The sequence below is a fragment of the Chiloscyllium plagiosum genome, unplaced genomic scaffold, assembly GCF_037043375.1.
Source record: "Chiloscyllium plagiosum isolate Xiang-an unplaced genomic scaffold, Cpla_swu_hap1 HiC_scaffold_33, whole genome shotgun sequence".
In the NCBI taxonomy this organism is placed as follows: Eukaryota; Metazoa; Chordata; class Chondrichthyes; order Orectolobiformes; family Hemiscylliidae; genus Chiloscyllium; species Chiloscyllium plagiosum.
The window spans coordinates 63,031,689-63,057,876 of record NW_028270171.1 but is presented as its reverse complement, the minus strand read 5'-3'; the positions used below and the strand labels follow the sequence as shown (position 1 = coordinate 63,057,876).

General features: G+C 47.8%; 1 long non-coding RNA gene across 1 annotated transcript in view; it reads right to left on the bottom strand.

The window, feature by feature from the left end:
* The window catches only part of LOC148141511 (uncharacterized), a 248,886-nt gene extending 226,172 nt beyond the window's left edge, over positions 1 to 22,714 (bottom strand). Inside the window, exon 1 of the long non-coding RNA XR_015752546.1 lies at positions 22,622 to 22,714. This is a non-coding gene — a long non-coding RNA (uncharacterized LOC148141511). The remainder of the gene's footprint in view (positions 1 to 22,621) is intronic.
* Between the last annotated feature and the right edge of the window lie 3,474 nt (positions 22,715 to 26,188).

The following is a 26,188-nucleotide window of genomic DNA, read 5'->3' as shown; positions in this document are numbered from 1 at the left end:
TCAATACCTCAGAAAGTGCTCCCTCAGTACCTCAGAAAGTGCTTCCTCAATACCTCAGAAAGTGCTCAATCAATACCACAGATAGTTATCCCTCAGTACCTCAGATAGTTCTCCCTCAGTACCTCATTGAGTGCTTCCTCAATACCTCAGAACATGTTCCCTCAGTAACTCAGATAGTGCTCCCTCAATACCTCAGAAAGTTCTCCCTCTGTACCTCAGAATGTGCTTCCTCAATACCTCAGAAAGTGCTCCATCAATACCACAGATAGTTGTCCCTCAGTACCTCAGATAGTGCTTCCTCAATACCTCAGAAAGTGCTCCCTCAGTACCTCAGATAGTGCTCCCACAATACCTCGGATAGTTCTCCCGCAGTACCTCAGATAGTTCTCCCTCAGAACCTCAGAACTTGATCCCTCAGTACCTCAGATAGTGCTCCCTCAATTCCTCAGAAAGTGCTCCCTCAGTACCACAGAAAGTGCTTCCTCAATACCTCAGAAAGTGATTCCTCAATACCTCAGATAGTACTCCCTCAATACGTCAGAAAGTGCTTCCTCAATACTTCAGAAAGTGCATTCTCAATACCTCAGAAAGTGCTCCCTCAATACCTCAGAAACTGCTCCCTAGTTACCTCAGATAGTTCTCCCTCAGTACCTCAGATAGTTCTCACTCAGTACCTCAGAAAGTGCTCCCTTAATACCTCAGAAAGTGCTCCCTCAGTACCTCAGATATTGCTCCCTCAATGCCTCTGATAGTGCTCCCTTAATACCTCAGAAAGTTCTCCCTCAGTACCTCAGATAGTTCTCCCTCAGTAACTCAGATAGTTCTCCCTCAATACCTCAGAAAGTGACCCCTCAGTACCTCAGAAAGTGCTCCCTCAATACCTCAGAAAGTGCTCCATCAATACCACAGATAGTTCTCCCTCAGTACCTCAGATCGTTCTCCCTCAATACCTCAGAAAGTGCCCCCTCAGTACCTCAGAAAGTGATTTCTCAATAACTCAGAAAGTGCTCCCTCAGTTCCTCAGAAAGTGCTCCCTCAATACCTCAGAAAGTGCTTCCTCAATACCTCAGAAAGTGCTCCCTCAGTACCTCAGAAAGTGCTTCCTCAATACCTCAGAAAGTGGTTCCTCTGTACCTCAGAAAGTGCTCACTCAGTACCTCAGATAGTGCTCCCTCAATACCTCAGAAAGTGCTACATCAATACCTCAGATAGTTAGCCCTCATTACCTCAGATAGTGCTCCCTCAATACCTCAGAACTTGCCCCCTCAGTACCTCAGATAGTTCTCCCTCAGTACCTCAGAAAGTGCTCCCTCAATACTTCAGAAAGTGGTCCCTCAGTACCTCAGATAGTTCTCCATCAGGACCTCAGGTAGTTCTCCCTCAGTACCTCAGATAGTGCTCCCTCAATACCGCAGATCGTGCTACCTCAGTACCTCAGATAGTTTTCCCTCAGTACCACAGAAAGTGCTTCCTCAATTCCTCAGAAAGTGCTCCATCAATACCTCAGAAAGTGCACCCTCAGTAACTCAGATAGTGCTCCCTCAATACCTCAGATACTTCTCCATCAGTACCTCAGAAAGTACTCCCCAATACCTCAGAAAGTGCTCCCTCAATACCTCAGAAAGTGCACCCTCAGTAACTCAGATAGTGCTCCCTCAATACCTCCGAAGGTGCTCCCTCAATACATCAGATTGTGTTTCCTCAATACGTCAGAAAGTGCTTCCTCAATACCTCAGAAAGTGCTCCCTCAGTACCTCAGATATTGCTCCCTCAATGCCTCTGATAGTGCTCCCTTAATACCTCAGAAAGTTCTCCCTCAGTACCTCAGATAGTGCTCCCTCAATACCTCAGAAAGTGCAACATCAATACCTCAGATAGTTAGCTCTCAATACTTCTGAAAGTGCTCCCTCAAAACCTCAGAACTTGCACCCTCAGTACCTCAGATAGTTCTCCCTCAGTACCTCAGAAAGTGCTCTCACAATACTTCAGAAAGTGGTCCCTCTGTACCTCAGATAGTTCTCCATCAGGACCTCAGGTAGTTCTCCCTCAGTACCTCAGATAGTGCTCCCTCAATACCGCAGATAGTGCTACCTCAGTACCTCAGATAGTTTTCCCTCAGTACCACAGAAAGTGCTTCCTCAATACCTCAGAAAGTGCTCCATCAATACCTCAGATAGTTCTCCCTCAGGACCTCAGGTAGTTCTCCCTCAGTACCTCAGATAGTGCTCCCTCAATACCGCAGATCGTGCTACCTCAGTACCTCAGATAGTTTTCCCTCAGTACCACAGAAGGTGCTTCCTCAATTCCTCAGAAAGTGCTCCATCAATACCTCAGAAAGTGCACCCTCAGTAACTCAGATAGTGCTCCCTCAATACCTCAGATACTTCTCCCTCAGTACCTCAGAAAGTGCTCCCCAATACCTCAGAAAGTGCTCCCTCAATACCTCAGAAAGTGCACCCTCAGTAACTCAGATAGTGCTCCCTCAATACCTCCAAAGGTGCTCCCTCAATACATCAGATTGTGTTTCCTCAATACGTCAGAAAGTGCTTCCTCAATACCTCAGAATGTGCTCAATGCCACAGATAGTGCTCCCTCACTACCTCAGAAAGTGCTTCCTCAATACCTCAGAAAGTGCTCCCTCACTACCTCAGAAAGTGCTTCCTCAATACCTCAGAAAGTGCTCCCTCACTACCTCAGAAAGTGCTTCCTCAATACCTCAGATAGTTCTCCCTCAGTACCTCAGAGTGTGCTTCCTCAATACCTCAGAAAGTGCTTCCTCAATACCTCAGAAAGTGCTCCCTCAGTACCTCAGATAGTGCTCCCTCAATACCTCAGAAAGTGCTTCCTCAATACCTCAGATAGTGCTCCCTCAATACCTCAGAAAGTGCTCCCTCAATACCTCAGAAATTGCTTCCTCAATACCTCAGATAGTAATCCCTCAATACCTGAGAAAGTGCTCCATCAGTACCTCAGATAGTTCTCCCTCAGTACCTCAGATAGTGCTCCCTCAATACCTCAGAACTTGCTCCCTCAGTACCTCAGATAGTTCTCCCTCCGTACCTCAGAAAGTGCTTCCTCAATACCTCAGAAAGTGCTCCCTCAATACTACAGAAAGTGGTCCTTCAGTACCTCAGATGTTTCTCCCTCAGTACCTCAGATAGTTCTCACTCAATACCTCAGAATGTTACCCCTCAGTACCTCAGATAGTTCTCCCTCAGTACCTCAGAAAGTGCTTCCTCAATACCTCAGAAAGTTCTCCCTCAATACTACAGAAAGTGGTCCTTCAGTACCTCAGATGTTTCTCCCTCAGTACCTCAGATAATTCTCAATCAATACCTCAGAAAGTGACCCCTCAGTACCTCAGAAACTGCTCCCACAGTACCTCAGATAGTACTCGCTCAGAACCTCAGATAGTGCTTCCTCAGTACGTCAGAAAGTGCTCCCTCAATACCTCAGAAACTGGTCCCTCAGTACCTCAGTTGTTCTCCCTCAGTACCTCAGATAGTTCTCACTCAAGACCTCAGAAAGTGACCCCTCAGTACCTCAGAAAGTGCTCCCTCAATACCTCAGAAAGTGCTCCATCAATACCACTGATAGTTCTCCCTCAGTACCTCAGATAGTTCTCCCTCAATACCTCAGAAAGTGCCCCCTGAGTACCTCAGATAGTTTTCCCTCAATACCTCAGAAAGTGCCCCCTCACTACCGCAGAAAGTGCTTTCTCAATACCTCAGAAAGTGCACCCTCAGTTCCACAGAAAGGGCTCCCTCAATACCTTAGAAAGTGCTTAATCAATACCTCAGAAAGTGCTCCCTCAGTACCTCAGATATTGCTCCCTCAATGCCTCAGAAAGTGGTTCCTCTGTACCTCAGAAAGTGCTCCCTCAGTACCTCAGATAGTGCTCCCTCAATACCTCAGAAAGTGCTACATCAATACCTCAGATAGTTAGCCCTCATTACCTCAGATAGTGCTCCCTCAATACCTCAGAACTTGCCCCCTCAGTACCTCAGATAGTTCTCCCTCAGTACCTCAGAAAGTGCTCCCTCAATACTTCAGAAAGTGGTCCCTCAGTACCTCAGATAGTTCTCCATCAGGACCTCAGGTAGTTCTCCCTCAGTACCTCAGATAGTGCTCCCTCAATACCGCAGATCGTGCTACCTCAGTACCTCAGATAGTTTTCCCTCAGTACCACAGAAAGTGCTTCCTCAATTCCTCAGAAAGTGCTCCATCAATACCTCAGAAAGTGCACCCTCAGTAACTCAGATAGTGCTCCCTCAATACCTCAGATACTTCTCCCTCAGTACCTCAGAAAGTACTCCCCAATACCTCAGAAAGTGCTCCCTCAATACCTCAGAAAGTGCACCCTCAGTAACTCAGATAGTGCTCCCTCAATACCTCCGAAGGTGCTCCCTCAATACATCAGATTGTGTTTCCTCAATACGTCAGAAAGTGCTTCCTCAATACCTCAGAAAGTGCTCCCTCAGTACCTCAGATATTGCTCCCTCAATGCCTCTGATAGTGCTCCCTTAATACCTCAGAAAGTTCTCCCTCAGTACCTCAGATAGTGCTCCCTCAATACCTCAGAAAGTGCAACATCAATACCTCAGATAGTTAGCTCTCAATACTTCTGAAAGTGCTCCCTCAAAACCTCAGAACTTGCACCCTCAGTACCTCAGATAGTTCTCCCTCAGTACCTCAGAAAGTGCTCTCACAATACTTCAGAAAGTGGTCCCTCTGTACCTCAGATAGTTCTCCATCAGGACCTCAGGTAGTTCTCCCTCAGTACCTCAGATAGTGCTCCCTCAATACCGCAGATAGTGCTACCTCAGTACCTCAGATAGTTTTCCCTCAGTACCACAGAAAGTGCTTCCTCAATACCTCAGAAAGTGCTCCATCAATACCTCAGATAGTTCTCCCTCAGGACCTCAGGTAGTTCTCCCTCAGTACCTCAGATAGTGCTCCCTCAATACCGCAGATCGTGCTACCTCAGTACCTCAGATAGTTTTCCCTCAGTACCACAGAAGGTGCTTCCTCAATTCCTCAGAAAGTGCTCCATCAATACCTCAGAAAGTGCACCCTCAGTAACTCAGATAGTGCTCCCTCAATACCTCAGATACTTCTCCCTCAGTACCTCAGAAAGTGCTCCCCAATACCTCAGAAAGTGCTCCCTCAATACCTCAGAAAGTGCACCCTCAGTAACTCAGATAGTGCTCCCTCAATACCTCCAAAGGTGCTCCCTCAATACATCAGATTGTGTTTCCTCAATACGTCAGAAAGTGCTTCCTCAATACCTCAGAATGTGCTCAATGCCACAGATAGTGCTCCCTCACTACCTCAGAAAGTGCTTCCTCAATACCTCAGAAAGTGCTCCCTCATTACCTCAGAAAGTGCTTCCTCAATACCTCAGAAAGTGCTCCCTCACTACCTCAGAAAGTGCTTCCTCAATACCTCAGATAGTTCTCCCTCAGTACCTCAGAGTGTGCTTCCTCAATACCTCAGAAAGTGCTTCCTCAATACCTCAGAAAGTGCTCCCTTAGTACCTCAGATAGTGCTCCCTCAATACCTCAGAAAGTGCTTCCTCAATACCTCAGATAGTGCTCCCTCAATACCTCAGAAAGTGCTCCCTCAATACCTCAGAAATTGCTTCCTCAATACCTCAGATAGTAATCCCTCAATACCTGAGAAAGTGCTCCATCAGTACCTCAGATAGTTCTCCCTCAGTACCTCAGATAGTGCTCCCTCAATACCTCAGAACTTGCTCCCTCAGTACCTCAGATAGTTCTCCCTCCGTACCTCAGAAAGTGCTTCCTCAATACCTCAGAAAGTGCTCCCTCAAAACTACAGAAAGTGGTCCTTCAGTACCTCAGATGTTTCTCCCTCAGTACCTCAGATAGTTCTCAATCAATACCTCAGAAAGTGACCCCTCAGTACCTCAGAAACTGCTCCCACAGTACCTCAGATAGTACTCGCTCAGAACCTCAGATAGTGCTTCCTCAGTACGTCAGAAAGTGCTCCCTCAATACCTCAGAAACTGGTCCCTCAGTACCTCAGTTGTTCTCCCTCAGTACCTCAGATAGTTCTCACTCAAGACCTCAGAAAGTGACCCCTCAGTACCTCAGAAAGTGCTCCCTCAATACCTCAGAAAGTGCTCCATCAATACCACTGATAGTTCTCCCTCAGTACCTCAGATAGTTCTCCCTCAGTACCTCAGAGTGTGCTTCCTCAATACCTCAGAACTTGTTCCCTCAGTACCTCAGATAGTGCTACCTCAATACCTCAGAAACTGCTCCCTCAGTACCTCAGTGTTTCTCCCTCAGTACCTCAGTTAGTTCTCAATCAGTACCTCAGATAGAGCTCCCTCAGTACCTCAGATATTGCTCCCTCAATGCCTCAGATAGTGCTCGCTTAATACCTCAGAAAGTGCTCCCTCAGTACCTCAGATAGTTCTCCCTCAGTACCTCAGAGTGTGCTTCCTCAATACCTCAGAACTTGTTCCATGAGTACCTCAGATAATGCTCCCTCAATACCTCAGAAAGTGCTCCCTCAGTACCTCAGAAAGTGCTTTATCAATACCTCAGAAAGTGCTCCATCAATACCACAGATAGTTCTCCCTTAATACCTCAGTTAGTGCTTCCTCAGTACGTCAGAAAGTGCTCCCTCAATACCTCATGAACTGCTCCCTCAGTACCTCAGTTGTTCGCCCTCAGTACCTCAGATAGTTCTCACTCAGTACCTCAGATAGTGCTCCCTCAGTACCTCAGATATTGCTACCTCAATGCCTCAGATAGTGCTCCCTTAATACCTCAGAAAGTGCTCCCTCAGTACCTCAGATAGTTCTCCCTGAGTACCTCAGAGTGTGCTTCCTCAATACCTCAGAACTTGTTCCCTCAGTACCTCAGATAGTGCTCCCTCAATACCTCAGAAAGTGCTCCCTCAGTGCCTCACAATGTGTTTCCTCAATACCTCAGAAAGTGCTCTATCAATACCACGGATAGTTCTCCCTCAGTACCCCAGAGAGTGCTCCCTCAATAACTCAGAAATTGCTCCCTCAGTACCTCAGAAACTGCTCCCTCAATACCTCAGAAAGTGCTTCCTCAGTACCTAGGATAGTGCTCCCTCCATACCTCAGAAAGTGCTCCCTCAATACCTTAGAAAGTGCTTCCTCAATACCTCAGATAGTGCTCCCTCAATTCCTCAGAAAGTATTCCTCTGCACCTCAGAAAGTGCTCCCTCAGTACCTCAGAGAGTGCTCCCTCAATACCTCAGAAAGTGCTCCATCAATACCTCAGATAGCTAGCCCTCAGTACCTCAGATAGTGCTCCCTCAATACCTCAGAACTTGCACCCTCAGCACCTCAGATAGTTCTCCCTCAGTACCTCAGAAAGTGATCCCTCAATACTTCAGAAAGTGGTCCCTCAATACCTCAGATAGTTCTCCATCAAGACCTCAGGTAGTTCTCCCTCAATACCTCAGATAGTGCTCCCTCAATACCGCAGATAGTGCTACTTCACTACCTCAGATAGTTTTCCCTCAGTTCCACCAAAAGTGCTTCCTCAATACCTCAGAAAGTGCTCCATCAATACCTCAGATAGTTCTCCCTCAGTACCTCAGATACTACTCCCTCAGTACCTCAGGAAGTGCTCCCCCAATACCTCAGAAAGTGCTTCCACAATACCTCAGAAAGTGCACCCTCAGTAACTCAGATAGTGCTCCCTCAATACCTCAGAAGGTGCTCCCTCAATACATCAGATTGTGTTTCCTCAATATGTCAGAAAGTGCTTCCTCAATACCTCAGAAAGTGCTCAATGCCACAGATAGTGCTCCCTCACTACCTCAGAAAGTGCTTCCTCAATACCTCAGAAAGTGCTCCCTCAGTACCTCAGATAGTTCTCCCTGAGTACCTCAGAGTGTGCTTCCTCAATACCTCAGAACTTGTTCCTTCAGTACCTCAGATAGTGCTCCCTCAATACCTCAGAAAGTGCTCCCTCAGTGCCTCAGAAAGTGTTTCCTCAATACCTCAGAAAGTGCTCTATCAATACCACGGATAGTTCTCCCTCAGTAACCCAGAGAGTGCTCCCTCAATACCTCAGAAATTGCTCCCTCAGTACCTCAGAAATTGCGCACTCAATACTCAGAAAGTGCTTCCTCAATACCTCAGAAAGTGCTCCCTCAGTACCTCAGAAAGTGCTCCCTCAATACCTCAGAAAGTGCTTCCTCAGTACCTAGGATAGTGCTCCCTCCATACCTCAGAAAGTGCTCCCTCAATACCTTAGAAAGTGCTTCCTCAATACCTCAGACAGTGCTCCCTCAATTCCTCAGAAAGTATTCCTCTGCACCTCAGAAAGTGCTCCCTCAGTACCTCAGAGAGTGCTCCCTCAATACCTCAGAAAGTGCTCCATCAATACCTCAGATAGCTAGCCCTCAGTACCTCAGATAGTGCTCCCTCAATACCTCAGAACTTGCACCCTCAGCACCTCAGATAGTTCTCCCTCAGTACCTCAGTAAGTGCTCCCTCAATACTTCAGAAAGTGGTCCCTCACTACCTCAGATAGTTCTCCATCAAGACCTCAGGTAGTTCTCCATCAATACCTCAGATAGTGCTCCCTCAATACCGCAGATAGTGCTACGTCAGTACCTCAGATAGTTTTCCCTCAGTTCCACAGAAAGTGCTCCCTCAATACCTCAGAAAGTGCTGCATCAATACCTCAGATAGTTCTCCCTCAGTACCTCAGATGCTACTCCCTTAGTACCTCAGAAAGTGCTCCCCCAATACCTCAGAAAGTGCTTCCTCAATACCTCAGAATGTGCACCCTCAGTAACTCAGATAGTGCTCCCTCAATACCTCAGAAGGTGCTCCCTCAATACATCAGATTGTGTTTCCTCAATACGTCAGAAAGTGCTTCCTCAATACCTCAGAAAGTGCTCAATGCCACAGATAGTGCTCCCTCACTACCTCAGAAAGTGCTTCCTCAATACCTCAGAAAGTGCTCCCTCACTACCTCAGAAAGTGCTTCCTCATTACCTCAGAAAGTGCTCCCTCACTACCTCAGAAAGTGCTTCCTCAATACCTCAGATAGTTCTCCCTCAGTCCCTCAGAGTGTGTTTCCTCAATACGTCAGAAAGTGCTTCCTCAATACCTCAGAAAGTGCTCAATGCCACAGATAGTGCTCCCTCACTACCTCAGAAAGTGCTTCCTCAATATCTCAGAAAGTGCTCCCTCACTACCTCAGAAAGTGCTTCCTCATTACCTCAGAAAGTGCTCCCTCACTACCTCAGAAAGTGCTTCCTCAATACCTCAGATAGTTCTCCCTCAGTCCCTCAGATAGTGCTTCCTCAATACCTCAGATAGTGCTACCTCAATACCTCAGAAAGAGCTCCCACAATACCTCAGAAAGTGCTTCCTCAATTCCTCAGATAGTAATTCCTCAATACTTCAGAAAGTGCTCCATCAATACCTCATAGAGATCTCCCTCAGTACCTCAGATAGTGCTCCCTCAATACCTCAGAACTTGCTCCCTCAGTACCTCAGATAGTTCTCCCTCAGTACCTCAGAAAGCGCTTCCTCAATACCTCAGAAAGTGCTCCCTCAATACTACAGAAAGTGGTGCTTCAGTACCTCAGATGTTTCTCCCTCAGTACCTCAGATAGTACTCGCTCAGAACCTCAGATAGTGTTTCCTCAGTACGTCAGAAAGTGCTCCCTCAATACCTCAGAAACTGCTCCCTTAGTACCTCAGTGTTTCTCCCTCAGTACCTCAGTTAGTTCTCAATCAGTACCTCAGATAGAGCTCCCTCAGTACCTCAGATATTGCTCCCTCAATGCCTCAGATAGTGCTCGCTTAATACCTCAGAAAGTGCTCCCTCAGTACCTCAGATAGTTCTCCCTCAGTACCTCAGAGTGTGCTTCCTCAATACCTCAGAACTTGTTCCATGAGTACCTCAGATAATGCTCCCTCAATACCTCAGAAAGTGCTCCCTCAGTACCTCAGAAAGTGCTTTATCAATACCTCAGAAAGTGCTCCATCAATACCACAGATAGTTCTCCCTCAGTACCTCAGAGAGTGTTCCCTCAATACCATAGAAAGTGCTCGCTCAGTACCTCAGAAAGTGCTCCCTTAATACCTCAGAAAGTGCTCCCTCAGTACCTCAGAAAGTGTGCCCTCAATACCTCAGAAAGTGCTTCCTCAATACCTCAGAAAGTGCTCCCTCCGTACCTCAGAAAGTGCTCCCTCAATCCCTCAGAAATTGCTTCCTCAATACCTCAGAAAGTGCTCCCTCAATACCTCAGAAAGTGCTACCTCAGTACCTCAGATAGTTCTCCCTCAGTACCTCAGAAAGTGTTCCCTCAATTCTTCAGAAAGTGGTCCCTCAGTACCTCAGATAGTGCTCCCTCAATACCGCAGATAGTGCAACCTCAGTACCTCAGATAGTTTTCCCTCAGTACCACAGAAAGTGCTTCCTCAATACCTGAGAAAGTGCTCCATCAATACCTCAGCTAGTTCTCCCTCAGTACCTCAGATACTTCTCCCTCAGTACCTCAGAAAGTGCTCCCCCAATACCTCAGAAAGTGCTTCCTCAATACCTCAGAAAGTGCTCCATCAATACCTCAGATAGTTCTCCCTCAGTACCTCAGAGTGTGCTTCCTCAATATCTCAGAACTTGCTCCCTCGGTACCTCAGGTAGTGCTCCCTCAATACCTCAGAAAGTGCTTCCTCAACACCTCAGAAAGTGCTCCCTCAGTACCTCAGATAGTGCTCCCTCAATACCTCAGAAATTGCTCCATCAGTACCTCAGAAAGTGCTTCCTCAGTACCTCAGAAAGTGCTACCTCAATACCTCAGAAAGTGATCCCTCAGTACCTCAGAAAGTGCTCCCTCAATACCTCAGATAATGCTCCCTCAATACCACAGAAAGTGCTCGCTCAATACCTCAGATAGTTCTCCCACAATGCCTCAGATAGTGCTCCCTCAATACCTCAGATAGTGCTCCCTCAATACCTCAGATAGTTCTCCCTCAATACCTCTGAAAGTGCTTTCTCAATACCTCAGATAGTGCTCCCACAGTACCTCAGATAGTACTCCCTCAGTACCTCAGATAATGCTTCCTCAGTACGTCAGAAAGTGCTCCCTCAATACCTCAGAAAGTCCTCCCTCAGTGCCTCAGATAGTTCTCCCTCAGTACCTCAGATAGTGCTTCCTCAGTACCTCAGAAAGTGCTCCCTCAATACCTCTGAAAGTGCTCCCTCAGTTCCTCAGATAGTGCTAAATGCCACAGATAGTGCTCCCTCAATACCTCAGAAAGTGCTCCCTCAGTCCCTCAGATTGTTCTCCCTGAGTACCTCAGATAATTCTCCCTCAGTACCTCAGAAAGTGCTCCCTCAATACCTCAGAATGTGCTCCATCAATACCTCAGATCGTTCTCCCTCAATACCTCAGAGAGTGCTTCCACAATACCTCAGAAAGTGCTTCCTCAATACCTCAGAATGTGCTCCATCAGTGCCTCAGATAGTGCTCCCTCAATTCCTCAGAATGTGCACCATCAATACCTCAGATCGTTCTACCTCAATACCTCAGAGAGTGCTTCCTCAATACCTCAGAAAGTGCTTCCTCAATACCTCAGAATGTGCTCCATCAATACCTCAGAAAGTGCTCCCTCAATACCTCAGAAAGTGCACCCTCAGTACCTCAGATAGTGCTCCCTCAATATCTCAGAAAGTGCTCCCTCAATACCTCAAAACGTGCTCCCTCTGTACCTCAGATAATTCTCCCTCAGTACCTCAGATAGTGCTCCCTCAATACCTCAGAAAGTGCTCACTCAGTACCTCAGATAGTTCTCCCTCAGTTCCTCAGATAGTGCTTCCTCAGTACCTCAGAAAGTGCTCCCTCAGTACCTCAGATATTTCTCCCTCAGTACCTCAGATAGTGCTCCCTCAATACCTCAGAAAGTGCTCCCTCAGTACCTCAGGAATTTCTCCCTCAGTTCCTCAGATAGTGTTTCCTCAATACCTCAGAAAGTGCTCCCTGAATACCTCAGATAGTTCTCCCTCAATACCTCCAAAAGTGCTCCATCAATACCTCAGATAGTGCTCTATCAATAGCTCAGATAGTGCTCCCTCAATACAGCAGACAGTGCTACCTCAGTACCTCAGATAGTTTTCCCTCAGTACCACAGAAAGTGCTTTCTCAATACATCAGAAAGTGCACCCTCCGTACCTCAGATAGTGCTCCCTCAATACCTCAGAAAGTGCTCCATCAATACCTCATAAAGTGCGCCCTCAATACCTCAGAAAGTGCACCCTCAGTACCTCAGATAGTGCTCCCTCAATACCTCAGAATGTGCTCCATCAATACCTCAGAAAGTGCTCCCTCAATACCTCAGAAAGTGCACCCTCAGTACCTCAGATAGTGCTCCCTCAATATCTCAGAAAGTGCTCCCTCAATACCTCAAAACGTGCTCCCTCTGTACCTCAGATAATTCTCCCTCAGTACCTCAGATAGTGCTCCCTCAATACCTCAGAAAGTGCTCACTCAGTACCTCAGATAGTTCTCCCTCAGTTCCTCAGATAGTGCTTCCTCAGTACCTCAGAAAGTGCTCCCTCAGTACCTCAGATATTTCTCCCTCAGTACCTCAGATAGTGCTCCCTCAATACCTCAGAAAGTGCTCCCTCAGTACCTCAGGAATTTCTCCCTCAGTTCCTCAGATAGTGTTTCCTCAATACCTCAGAAAGTGCTCCCTGAATACCTCAGATAGTTCTCCCTCAATACCTCCAAAAGTGCTCCATCAATACCTCAGATAGTGCTCTATCAATAGCTCAGATAGTGCTCCCTCAATACAGCAGACAGTGCTACCTCAGTACCTCAGATAGTTTTCCCTCAGTACCACAGAAAGTGCTTTCTCAATACATCAGAAAGTGCACCCTCCGTACCTCAGATAGTGCTCCCTCAATACCTCAGAAAGTGCTCCATCAATACCTCATAAAGTGCGCCCTCATTACCTCATTTAGTGGTCCCTCAATACCTCAGAAAGTGCTCCATCAATACCTCAGATAGTTCTCCCTCAGTACCTCAGAGTGTGCTTCCTCAATACCTCAGAACTTGCTCCCTCGGTACCTCAGATAGTGCTCCCTCAGTACCTCAGAAAGTGCTTCCTCAACACCTCAGAAAGTGCTCCCTCAGTACCTCACATCGTGCTCCCTCAATACCTCAGAAATTGCTCCATCAGTACCTCAGAAAGTGCTTCCTCAGTACCTCAGAAAGTGCTACCTCAATACCTCAGAAAGTGATCCCTCAGTACCTCAGAAAATGCTCCCTCAATACCTCAGATAATGCTCCTGCAATACCTCAGAAAGTGCTCGCTCAATACCTCAGATAGTTCTCCCACAATGCCTCAAATAGTGCTCCCTCAATACCTCAGATAGTGCTCCCTCAATACCTCAGATAGTGCTCCCTCAATACCTCAGATAGTTTTCCCTCAATACCTCTGAAAGTGCTTTCTCAATACCTCAGATAGTGCTCCCACAGTTCCTCAGATAGTACTCCTTCAGTACCTCAGGTAGAGCTTCCTCAGTACGTCAGAAAGTGCTCCCTCAATACCTCAGAAAGTGCTCTCTCAGTACCTCAGATATCTCTCCCTCAGCATCTCAGAAAGTGCTCCCTCAATTCCTCTGAATGTGCTCCCTCAGTGCCACAGTTCGTGCTCCCTCAATACCTCAGAAAGTGCTCCCTCAGTCCCTCAGATTGTTCTCCCTGAGTACCTCAGATAATTCTCCCTCAGTACCTCAGAAAGTGCTCCCTCAATACCTCAGAATGTGCTCCATCAATACCTCAGATCGTTCTCCCTCAATACCTCAGAGAGTGCTTCCTCAATACCTCAGAATGTGTTCCATCAGTGCCTCAGATAGTGCTCCCTCAATACCTCAAAAAGTGCTCCCTCAGTACCTCAGATAATTCTCCCTCAGTACCTCAGAACGTGCTTCCTCAATACCTCAGAAAGTGCTTCCTCAATACCTCAGAAAGTGCTCCCTCAGTACCTCAGATATTTCTCCCTCAGTACCTCAGATAGTGCTCCCTCAATACCTCAGAACGTGCTCACTCAGTACCTCAGATTGTTTTCCCTCAGTTCCTCAGATAGTGCTTCCTCAGTACCTCAGAAAGTGCTCCCTCAGTACCTCAGATATTTCTCCCTCAGTACGTCAGATATTTCTCCCTCAGTACCTCAGAAATTGCTCACTCAGTACCTCAGATAGTTCTCCCTCAGTTCCTCAGATAGTACTTCCTCAGTACCTCAGAAAGTGCTCCCTCAGTACCTCAGAAAGTGCTCCCTGAATACCTCAGATAGTTCCCCCTCAATACCTCTGAAAGTGCTCTCTCAATACCTCCGAAAGTGCTCCATCAATACCTCAGATAGTGCTCTATAAATACCTCAGATAGTGCTCCCTCAATACCTCTGAAAGTGCTCCCTAAATACCCCAGATAGTTCTCCCTCAATAACTCAGATAGTGCTCCCTCAATACCTCTGAAATTGCTCCCTCAATACCTCCGATATTTTTCCCTCAATGCCTCAGATAGTGCTCCCTCAATACCTCAGATAGTGCAACCTCAATACCTCAGAAAGTGCTTCCTCAATACTTCAGATAGTTCTGCCTCAATACCTCAGAAAGTGTTCCCGCAGTACCTCAAAAAGTGCTCCCTCAATACCTCAGAAAGTGCTCCCTCAGTACCTCAGATAATTCTCCCTCAGTACCACAGATAGTTCTCCCTCAGTTCCTCAGAAAGTACTCACTCAGTACCTCAGAAAGTGCTCCCTTAGTACCTCAGATAGTGCTTCCAAAATGCCTCAGATAGTGCTCCCTCAATACCTCATAAAGTGCACCCTCAGTACCTCAGATAGTTCTCCCTCAGTACCACTGATAATGCTTTCTCAATTCCTCATATCGTTCTCCCTCAATACCGAAGAAAGTGCTCCCTCAATAACTCAGAAAGTGCACCCTCAATAACTCAGAAAGTGCTCCCTCAATAACTCAGAAAGTGATCCCTCAATACCTCAGAAAGTGCTCCCTCAATAACACAGAAAGTGCTCCCTCAATAACTCAGAAAGTGCTCCCTCAATACCGAGGAATTCATCACTTTGTTGTGTTTAACCCCCAAAGCCCCTTAGACAGTAGCTCCACAAAACATTCATATCCTCAACACTTCAGGGCTCAGCCCAGCTTCCCCGTCAGACTGTGTTCAAACCCCTTCAGACTGTAAGGACCCACATCCACCCCTGTCCAAGATTGGAACCCAGGTCCCCAGTACATTACTTGTTTCTCTGGATTAATTTTAGATTTCCTACAGTGTACAAGCAAGCCATTCCGTCCATTGGCTCCACACTGACTGTCTGAACAGCATCGCACCCAGACTCACATCCTCTACTCTATCCCTGTAATGCTGCATTTCCCATGGCATCTTTGGGTGGTGGGAGGGAACTGGATCACCCGGAGGGAACCCGCACAGATACAGTGAGAATGTGTAAACTCCACACAGACAGTCACCGGGAGTTAGAATCAAACCACTGAGGCACCATGCTGTCCTCTCTCCTTGGATGCCATCTCATCTAACCTTTTACTAAGCAATCTCCCATGTGAAACCTTCTCATCTGTTTCCTTGGTCATCCCTTCAAAAGCTCTATCAAGTTGGACACATCATTTCCACAAACAAAGCCAAGCTGACCATCCCTAATCAATTCTTGCTTTTCCAAATACATGTAAGTTGTCTCTCAGAATGCCCTCCAACAGCTTACCCACCACTGCCATCAGGCTCACAGCTCCATAGTTCAATGGCTGTTCCTTGCAGCCTTACTTCAATAATGGCCCATCATTAATCACCCTCCAGTCTTCAGGCACCTCACCCGTTGTCACTGATCGGTCCACCTGACAAGGCCATCTCCATCCTTCTGTAACCTAAGGCTATCCTCCTCAGTATTTATCACCCCACCAATACCCATATCATTCATGAACCCAATGATGAACCCTCCACCATTCAAACCTAAATCTTTTCTATCAACTACATCAGCAAGACCCCAACAGTGAGACATGAACAGACAGAGATTTCTAACTGGGCCATCACTGTCTGCTTCCTGCCACTCAGCATTCTGTGCCAAATTCCTTGGATCTTGAGTTTTTATGTTCACTATCAGTTTCCAGTCTGGATCCTGATAAAAGCCTGACTGACCTCCAAGCAGGCGGCAGGAAAGTATTGCCCTTATTTACACAGCTGGTCACCTCCTTAAAAAGTGCAATCCCATTGGTCAGACCTGAGCTCCCCTTAACACAACCATTCTGACTGTTCTTCATGAACTCCAGTCTCTGTAAATGCTGATTAATTCTATCTCCCAAAATTGCTTCCAACAGACGTCCCACCCATGATATTAGCCTGACTGGCCTGTAGCTGCCTCGTATATCCCATGTTCCTTCTTGAATAACAGGACCACATGGTCAGTCCGACGGCACCTCTCCTGTGGCCAGAGGGGATTTGAAAATGTTTGCAAGTGTATCTGTTTCTTCCTCCATCACCTCATTCAGTAAACTGAGATACATTTCCACCGTCTTTGAAGATTTACTGGTTTGTAAGAAGGCCAGACCACTCAGAACCACCTCTCTCCCTATATATGCTAATAGATTTAATTGTATCACAGAGCATCTCCACGATTTCATACCAACCCTATCCCAATGAGCATTGACAAAATGCATCCATTCACTGTTGCCTCTGGGTCCATGCACAAATTCTCACTGTGTTCCACAACCTACTCTTTCTCTCATTATCAATTCACCCTTAATGTCACTGTAAAGTCCTTTCAGATTTTTATTTCCTCTCTTAGCACTCCTCGTTCCCAGACAAATAGCCTGCAATACGATTTGGAGGAGTGTGGGATGTCATTCTGGATGTGGAATAGCATTGGGAAGCTCAGAAATAAGGAACACATGACTGTGCTGAGTGTGGGGCAGTGGGATTCATTTGGGATGAGCAGACGGAAGCTGAGGAATAAGCCTCAGCCCTGTCGGCTGCAAAGGGACTTGGATATGATGCAGAGCTGGGCTGAGGAGTGGCAGATGGAGTTCTACCCTGCCAAGTGTGAGGTTGTCCATTTTGGAAAGACAAATAAGAATGCGGAATACAGGGTTAACGGTAGGGTTCTTAGTAAGGTGGAGGAGCAGAGGGATCTTGGGGTCTATGTTCATAGATCTTTGAAAGTTGACACTCACGTGGATAGAGCTTGTAAGAAGGCTATGGTGTGTATTAGTGTTCATTAGCAGAGGGATCGAATTCAAGAGTCGTGAAGTGATATTACAGCTGTACAGGACTTTGGTTAGGCCACATTCGGAGAACTGTATGCAGTGCTGGCCGCCTCACTTTAGGAAATATGCGAAAGCTTTGGCGAGGGTGCAGAGAAGATTTACCAGGATGTTGCCTGGAATGGAGAATAGGTCGTACAAGGATAGGTTGAGAGTGCTAGGCCTTTTCTCGTTGGAACGGCGAAGGATGAGGGGTGACTTGAGAGAGGTTTATAAGATGATCAGAGGAATAGATAGAGTAGACAGTCAGAAACTTTTTCCCCGAGTACAACAGAGTGTTACAAGGGGACATAAATTTAAGGTGAAGGGTGGAAGGTATAGGGGGGATGTCAGGGGTAAGTTCTTTACCCAGAGAGAGGTGGGGGCATGGAATGCGCTGCCTGTGGGAGTGGTCGAGTCAGAATCATTGGTGACCTTTAAGTGGTAATTGGATAGGTACATGGATGGGTGCTTAAGCTAGGACAAATGTTCGGCACAACATCGTGGTCCGAAGGGCCTGTTCTGTGCTGTATTGTTCTATGTTCTATGTTCTATATCCTCTGACAGTGCAGCGCTCCCTCAGTACTGACCCTCTGACAATGCAGCTCTCCCTCAGCACTGCTCCTTTGACCCTGCAGCACACCCTCAGAAATGACGCTCTGACACAACAGCTTTCCCTCAGTACTGACCCTCTAACTCTGCAGCACTCTCTTTGTACTTACATTTCCACAGTGCAGCATTCCCTCAGTACTGACACTCATACAGTGTGGCATCCCCTCAGTACTGACCCTCCGACAATGTGGCACTCCCTCAATACAGATGCTCTAACAGTGCAGCACTCCCTCGGTACTGACCCTCCGATAACGTGGCATTTTCTCAGTACCAACCCTCCGGCAGAGCAGAACTCCCTCAGTACTGACAGTCTGACAGTGCGACACTGCCTCATTCCTGCACTTCTGATAGTCCAGCAATGCCTCAGTACTGACCCTTTGGCAGTGCAGCACTCCCTCAGTACTGACCCTTTGGCAGTGCAGCACTCCCTCAGTACTGACCCTTTGGCAGTGCAGCACTCCCTCAGTACTGACCCTTTGGCAGTGCAGCACTCCCTCAGTACTGACCCTTTGGCAGTGCAGCACTCCCTCAGTACTGACCCTTTGGCAGTGCAGCACTCCCTCAGTACTGACCCTTTGGCAGTGCAGCACTCCCTCAGTACTGACCCTTTGGCAGTGTAGCACTCCCTCAGTACTGACCCTTTGGCAGTGCAGCACTCCCTCAGTACTGACCATCTGACTGTGCAACTCTCCCTCAGTACTGACCCTCTGACAGTACAGCTCTCCCTCAGTACTGACCTTTTGGCAGTGCAGCACTCCCTCAGTACTGACCCTCTGAAACAACACTCCCTCAGAACTGACACACTGACCGTGTAGCACTCCCTCAGTAATGACCCTTTGAGTGTGCATTACTCTCTCAGTACTGACCCCCTGGCAATGCAGCAATCACTCAGTACTGACTGTCCGACAGATAGCATGGCACTCCCTCAGTACTGACCCTTCACAGCATGGTGATCCCTCAGTACTCATCCCCTCAGAGTGCGTTGCTCCCTCAGTTCTAACCCTTTCACAGTGCAGCGCTCCCTCAGTAGTAACTCTCTCACAGTGCGACACTCTGACAGCATGGCGATCCATTAGAACTGACCCTCAGAGAGTGCGCACTTCATCACTACTGACCCTCTCCCTGCACAGCAATCCCTCCATCCTGACGTTCTGACAATGCAGCACTCCCTCCACACTGATACTCTGACAATGCTGCACTCCCTCCATACTGACCCTCTGACACTGCTGCACTCCCTCCACACTGACCCTCTCACAATGCTGCACTCCCTCCACATTAATCCTCTGACAATGCTGTACTCCCTCCACACTGACCCTCTGACAATGCTACACTCCCTCCACACTGACCCTCTGACAATGCTATACACCCTCCACACTGATCCTCTGACAATGCTGCACTCCCTCCACATTAATCCTCTGACAATGCTGTACTCCCTCCACACTGACCCTCTGACAATGCTACACTCCCTCCACACTGACCCTCTGACAATGCTATACACCCTCCACACTGATCCTCTGACAATGCTGCACTCCCTCCACATTAATCCTCTGACAATGCTGTACACCCTCCACACTGATCCTCTGACAATGCTGCACTCCCTCCACACTGACCCTCTGACAATGCTGCACTCCCTCCACACTGAACCTCTGACAACGCTGCACTCCGTCCACACTGATCCTCTGATAGTGATGCGCTCCCTCAGTAGAGTGGAAGTGGCCCTATACTGACCCTCCGACATTGTGGCCCAATCTCAGGACAAAACCTCCGACAGTACAGCACTCCATCACAAATGACACTCTGACAGTACAGCACTGCCTCAGTACTGACTCATTGACAGTGTATCACTCCCTCAGTACTGACCCTCTGCCTCGGTCCTGCACCTCTGACAGTCCAGCAGTGCCTCAGTACTGTCTATCTGACTGTGTAGCATTCTCTCTGTACTAAACCTCTGACAGTGCAGCACTCTCTCAATACTGACCATCTGACTGTGCGGAACGCCCTCAGTACTGACCCGCTGATAGTTCAGCACCCGCTCGGTACTGATCCTCTGACAGTGCAGCACTCCCTCAGTACTGACCCTCTGACAGTGCAGCACTCTCTCAATACTGACCATCTGACTGTGCGGAACGCCCTCAGTACTGACCCGCTGATAGTTCAGCACCCGCTCGGTACTGACTTTCTGACAGTGCAGCACTCCCTCAGTACTGACCCTCTGACAATGCAGCACTCTCTCTGTCCCGACCCTCTGAAATAGCACTCACTCGGAACTGACACTCTCACTGTGTAGCGCTCCCTCAGTACTGACCTTTTGATAGTACATGCTCCCTCAGTTCCTACCCTATGACAGTGTAGTGCTCATTCAGTACTGACCCTCTGATGGTGCAGTGCTCTCAGACTACAGAGCCTCAGACAGTGCGGCATTCCCTCTGGACTGAACCTCTGACAGTGAGGTGCTCCCTCACTACTGACTGTCCGACAGTGCGGTGATCCCTCAGTGCTCACCCTCTGGCAATGCAGCAGCCCCTCAGTACTGACCCTCTGACAACGCAATGATCCCTCAGTGCTGTTCCTCTGACAGTGCGGCACTCACTCAGTACTGACGCTCACACAGTGCAGAACTTCCTCAGTACTGACCATCTGACACTGTGGCAGTGCCCCCATACCGACCGTGTGACAGTGCGGTACACCCTCAGTACTGACACTCTGGCAGTGTAGCTCTTTGACTGAGCAGCGCAACTTTAGTTCTGACATTCTTACTGTGCAGCGCTCCCTCAGTACTAACTCTTTGAGAGTGCAGCACTCCCTCACTACTGACACTCTGACAGTGCAGCACTCCCTCAGTACTGACCCTCCGACAGTGCAGCACTCCCTCAGTACTGACCCTCTGACAGTGCAGTACTCCCTCAGTACTGACACTCTAACAGTGCAGCACTCCCTCAGTACTGACCCTCTGACAGTGCAGTACTCCCTCAGTACTGACCCTCTGACAGTGCAGCACTCCCTCAGTACTGACCCTCTGACAGTGCAGTACTCCCTCAGTACTGACCCTCTGACAGTGCAGCGCTCCCTCATTACTGACCCTCTGACAATGCTGCACTCCCTCAGTACTGATCCTCTGACAGTGCAGCATTCCCTCAGTACTGACCATCTGACAGTGCAGCACTCCCTCAGTACTGATCCTCTGACAGTGCAGCACTCCCTCAATACTGACCCTCTGACACTGCAGCACTCCCTCAGTACTGATCCTCTGACAGTGCAGCACTCCCTCAGTACTGAGCCTCTGTCAGTGCAGCACTCCCTCAGTACTGACCATCTGACAGTGCACCGCTCCCTCAGTACTGACCTTCTGACAGTGCAGCACTCCCTCAGTACTGACCCTCTCACAGTGCAGCACTCCCTCAGTACTGACACTCGAGCAGTGCAGCACTTCCTCAGTACTGACACTCTGACAGTGCAGCACTCCCTCAGTACTGATCCTCTGACAGTGCAGCACTCCCTCAGTAATGATCCTCTGACCGTGCTCCACTCCCTCAGTACTGATCCTCTGACAGTGCAGCACTTCCTCAGTGCTGACCCTCTGACAGAGCAGCACTCCCTCAGTACTGACCCTCTGATAGTGCAGCACTCCCTCAGTACTAACCCTCTTTTCTTCTATTTCATAGAGTCTTGTGGAAATTTGGAGACATTGGGTCTGCAGATTCTGAGGAAGCATGAGAGAGACACACAAACCAAACCCTGTCTGAAACTCTCTGCAATAGACTATTCAGAGGCACAGAGTCACAGAGATGCACAGCTTGGAAATGGACACTCCTGTCCAACTCGTCCATGCCAACCAGATATTCTCATCTCATTTCATTCCATTAGCTAGCACTTGGCTGATATCCCTCTAAACCCTTCCTATTCACATACTCATCCTGATGCCTTTTAAATGTCACAATTGTACCAGCCCCATCACTTCCTCTGGCAGCTACCTGCATGCCCTTGAATAAGTGCTCAAACATTCATACTGTCGATACAAACTCTAAAAAACACCAACCTACGAAAGCTATCATTGTCATTTTCAACCCACCTTGAGCTTCTTCATTACACTGATTTCAACACAGGGAAAGAAACAGAGTTAGTGACCATCCACCGTGACCCTGTTATAAAACTTATTTTCAAATGTGGCTTGTATGTGATTCCCACACCCTCTAATAGTTGCCTGGAAGGTGTGGATGAGCTGTACTCTCCTGCTGCAGTCCTTGGGTGTCCCACAGTGATGTTAGGGAGAGAGCTCCAGGATTTTGACCTGAACCACGTAAAGAGCTCTCTTACTGGAGTGTCCTTTTTAAAGTTGGGAAGTTAGTATAGACCAGGAGGACCCAAGAGCTGCTGTCTTGTCAGAGAGAGAGGCCTGGTGGGTCACACACCTCAGGTGAGGGGCGATGTTGTGAAGCTGGGGCCTTCATGATAATTTCAGACATGATAGAGATTGAGCCAACAATGTTGGCATCACGAACCTGTTAGCTGTGGGAAGTGATCCTCCTTTGTAGCAGAGGGATTCAATCCCTTTAATCGACCAAGCTTGAGAATTCAACACTAAAGTTAATCTGTACGGACGCGCTGGAGACCTGAACTGTCAATACAGAGATTGCTGAAGAAACTTAGCATGTCTGGCAGCATCTCTGAAGGGAGCGGGAAAAAGAGACAGAGAGAGAGTTCACCTTTCAATCCAGTGATTTCTGCGGGAAGGTTCCATCAGAACAGACCGTTTGAGGAAGGGTCACTTGAAATGCGAATTATTCCTCTCTCTCTTCACCGCTGCTACCTGCTGAATTCTGCTGAATATCACCAGCCATCTGTTTGATTGAGAATTTGACCTGATCCAAGCGTCACTGAGTCATTCAGGCAGTGTTCAATGCCCTGAGGCTGCTTCTGCTGAAAGTTGACAAACAGGTTTAAGGCTTTGTAAGGTATTGTGTTCGGAGGGCGGGGTACATGGGAGAACAGATACAGAGCACAGGCACTTCACAAAGTTCCTTCTCAATATAACTTTGTGATGTTAATTCAGAAGGAATCGCTCAGAGCTAACATTTCAGTTTATCAGCCAAGGGGAGTATATATGTCATGACAAAGACTTGTTGTAAAGACTGTACCGAACCGAACTTTAGTGACTATGTTTGTACGTAAAGTTTTTTTGTGAATAAAGTATCTTTTTGAAATTGATATAAATATTTTTTCGAGGGGGACCAAGCATCTTGAGGTTGTGGAGGCATTGCCCTTAAATAAACGCTAGACAAGTTCGATACTCCCCGGGTATAGACATCAAACGGTCATCAACGGGGAGGAGATGGTGGGATGGTCACCGGGGCTCAGTGTTGCCTCACCCCACCCGGGTTCGATTCCAGCCACGGGCGACTGTCTGTGTGGAGTTGGCACATTCTCCCCGTGTCAGCCTCCGGGTGCTCCAGTTCCCTGTCACTGTCCAAAGATGTGCAGGCTAGGTGGATTAGTCAGAGGAAATGAAGGGATCCAGAGATGGTGGGGGGGCGGGAGGATGGGCTGTTCTGCCGAGGGTCAGTGTAAACCTGATAGGCCGAATGACCTGCTTCCCCATCTTAGGGATTGTATGATCAATCCAGAGACTCAAATAATGTTCTGGGCCCTGGGCTCCAATCTTGGAGGTGGCTGTGGGTCATCACAGTGAGAACAGGTTTGGGGATGAACACGGTCCAAGGGGGCAACAGGTTTGCTTTCTGAGGTGTTGAGGGCGTGAATGTTCTGTCGAGGTGCTTTGGGGATAAACATACTGAGGGGATGGTTTCTAAGGTATTGAGGGAGCACTATCTGTCAGTACAGGGTACAGATGGTCGAAAGGTACAGATACACTTCATAGAACATAGGACATCGAACAGTACAGTACAGAACAGGCCCTTCAGCCCTTGATGCTGTGCCGACCATCGATCCTCATGTAAGGTAAACCTAAAGTATGACCCCTCAAATTTCTATGACCATATCCATGTCCAGCAGTCACTTAAATATCCCCAATGACCTTGCTTCCACAACTGCTGCTTGCAACGCATTCCATGCTCTCGCAAATCTCTGCTTAAAGAACCCGCCTCTGACATCCCCTCTATACTTTCCTCAAAATAGCTTAAAACTATGACCTCTCGTGTTAACAATTTCTGCCCTGGGAAAAAAGTGTCTGGCTATCAACTCTATCTATGCCTCTCATTATCTTTTATACCTCAATTAGGTCCCCTGCCTTCCTTCTTTTTTCCACTGAAAGAAGTCCGAGCTCAGTCAATCTCTCTTTGTTAGATAAGCCCTCCATTCCAGGCAGCATTCTGGTAAACCTCCTCTTAACCCTCTCCAAAGCATCCACATCTTTCCTATAATAGGGCGACCAGAACTGGACACAGTATTCCAAGTGCGGTCTAACCAAAGTTTTATAGAGCTGCATCAAGTTCTCACGGCTCTTAAACACAATCCTCCTGTTAATGAAAGCCAACACACCATATGCTTTCTTAACAACCCTGTCCACTTGGGTAGCCATTTTAAGGGATCTATGTACCTGCACACCAAGATCCCTCTGTTCCGTCACACTGCCAAGAATCCTATCCTTAATCCTGTACTCAGCTTTCAAATTCGACCTTCCAAAATGCATCACCTCCATTTATCCAGGTTGAACTCCATCTGCCACCTCTCAGCCCATCTCTGCATCCTGTCAATGTCCCGTTGCAGCCAACAACAGCCCTCCATACTGTCAACGTCACCTCCAAACTTTGTGTCGTCTGCAAACTTGCTGACCCATCCTACAATCCCCTCATCCAAGTCATTAATAAAAATTACAAACAGTAGCGGCCCAAGGACAGAGCCCTGTGGAACACCACTCACCACAGATTTCCAGGCAGAATATTTTCCTTCTACTACCACTCGCTGTCTTCTGTAGGCCAGCCAATTCTGTATCCAGACAGCTAAGTTTCCCGGTATCCCATTCCTCCTGATCTTCTGAATGAACCTACCGTGGGGAACCTTATCAAATGCCTTGCTGAAGTCCAGATACACCACATCCACAGCTCGACCCTCATCAACTTGCCTCGTAGCATCCTCAAAGAACTCAGAAAGGTTTGTAAGGCATGATCTGCCCCTCACAAAGCCGTGTTGACTGCATTAAAACAAGCCATGCTCTTCCAGATGCTCATAAATCCTGTCCCTCAGAATCCTTTCTAACTCCTTACAGACGACAGACGTGAGAGTGTCTTGTCTGTAATTGCCGGGGATTTCCCTATTTCCTTTCTTGAAGAGAGGAATTATATTTGCATCCCTCCAGTCCTCAGGTACGACTCCAATGGAGAGCGAGGATGTAAGGATCTTCGCAAGCAGCAAAGCAATCACATTTCTCACTTCCCAAAGCAGCCGAGGACAAATCTGGTCTGGCCCTGGCGACTTGTCAATCTTAATGTTTGTCAAAATGTTCAGCACATCAGCTTCCTCAATCTCTATCTGTTCCAGCATGCTTACCTGCTCCTCAGTGGTTTCATTCACTACAAGGTCCTTTTCTTTAGTAACGACAGAAGCAAAAAACTCATTTAGGGGGTTCCCCTGCCTCCTCAGACTCTACACACAAGCTCCCTATGCTATCCCTGAGCGGCCCTACTCTTTCTTTGATCATTGTCTTACTCCTCACATCCGTGTAAAATGTCTTTGGATATTCCCTAATCCTTCCTGTCAAGCCTTTTTCCTGCCCCCTCCTGGCTCTCCTCAGGCCATTTTTGAGCTCCTTCCTCGCCTGCCTGTAATCCTCTAGAGCTGAGCAAGACCCTTCCTTCCTCCACCTTACGTAAGCTGCCTTCTTTCTTTCGAAAAGAAACTCCTCCGCTGTCGACATCCACGGTTCCTTTATCTTGCCCCTTCTTGCCTGTCTCAGAGGAACACATTTATGCATCACTCGCAACAACTGTTCCTTAAACCGTCTCCACATGTCTATAGTGGCCTTTCCATGGAATAATTGCTCCCACTCCATGGTTCCCAACTCACGTCTGATAGTATCATAGTTTCCTTTTCCCCAATTAAATATCCTCCCATTGTGCCTGCTTCTCTCCTTCTCCATGGCTATATAGAATGTGAGGCAGTTGTGGTCACTATCACCAAAATGCTCTCCCACCGCAAGATCTGACACCTGCCCCAGCTCATTGCCGAGCACCAAAATCAAAATGGCCTCTCCCCTCGTCGGCCGCTTCAAGGTGCTGAGTTAGGAAACCCTCATGAACACACCTTACAAAACCATC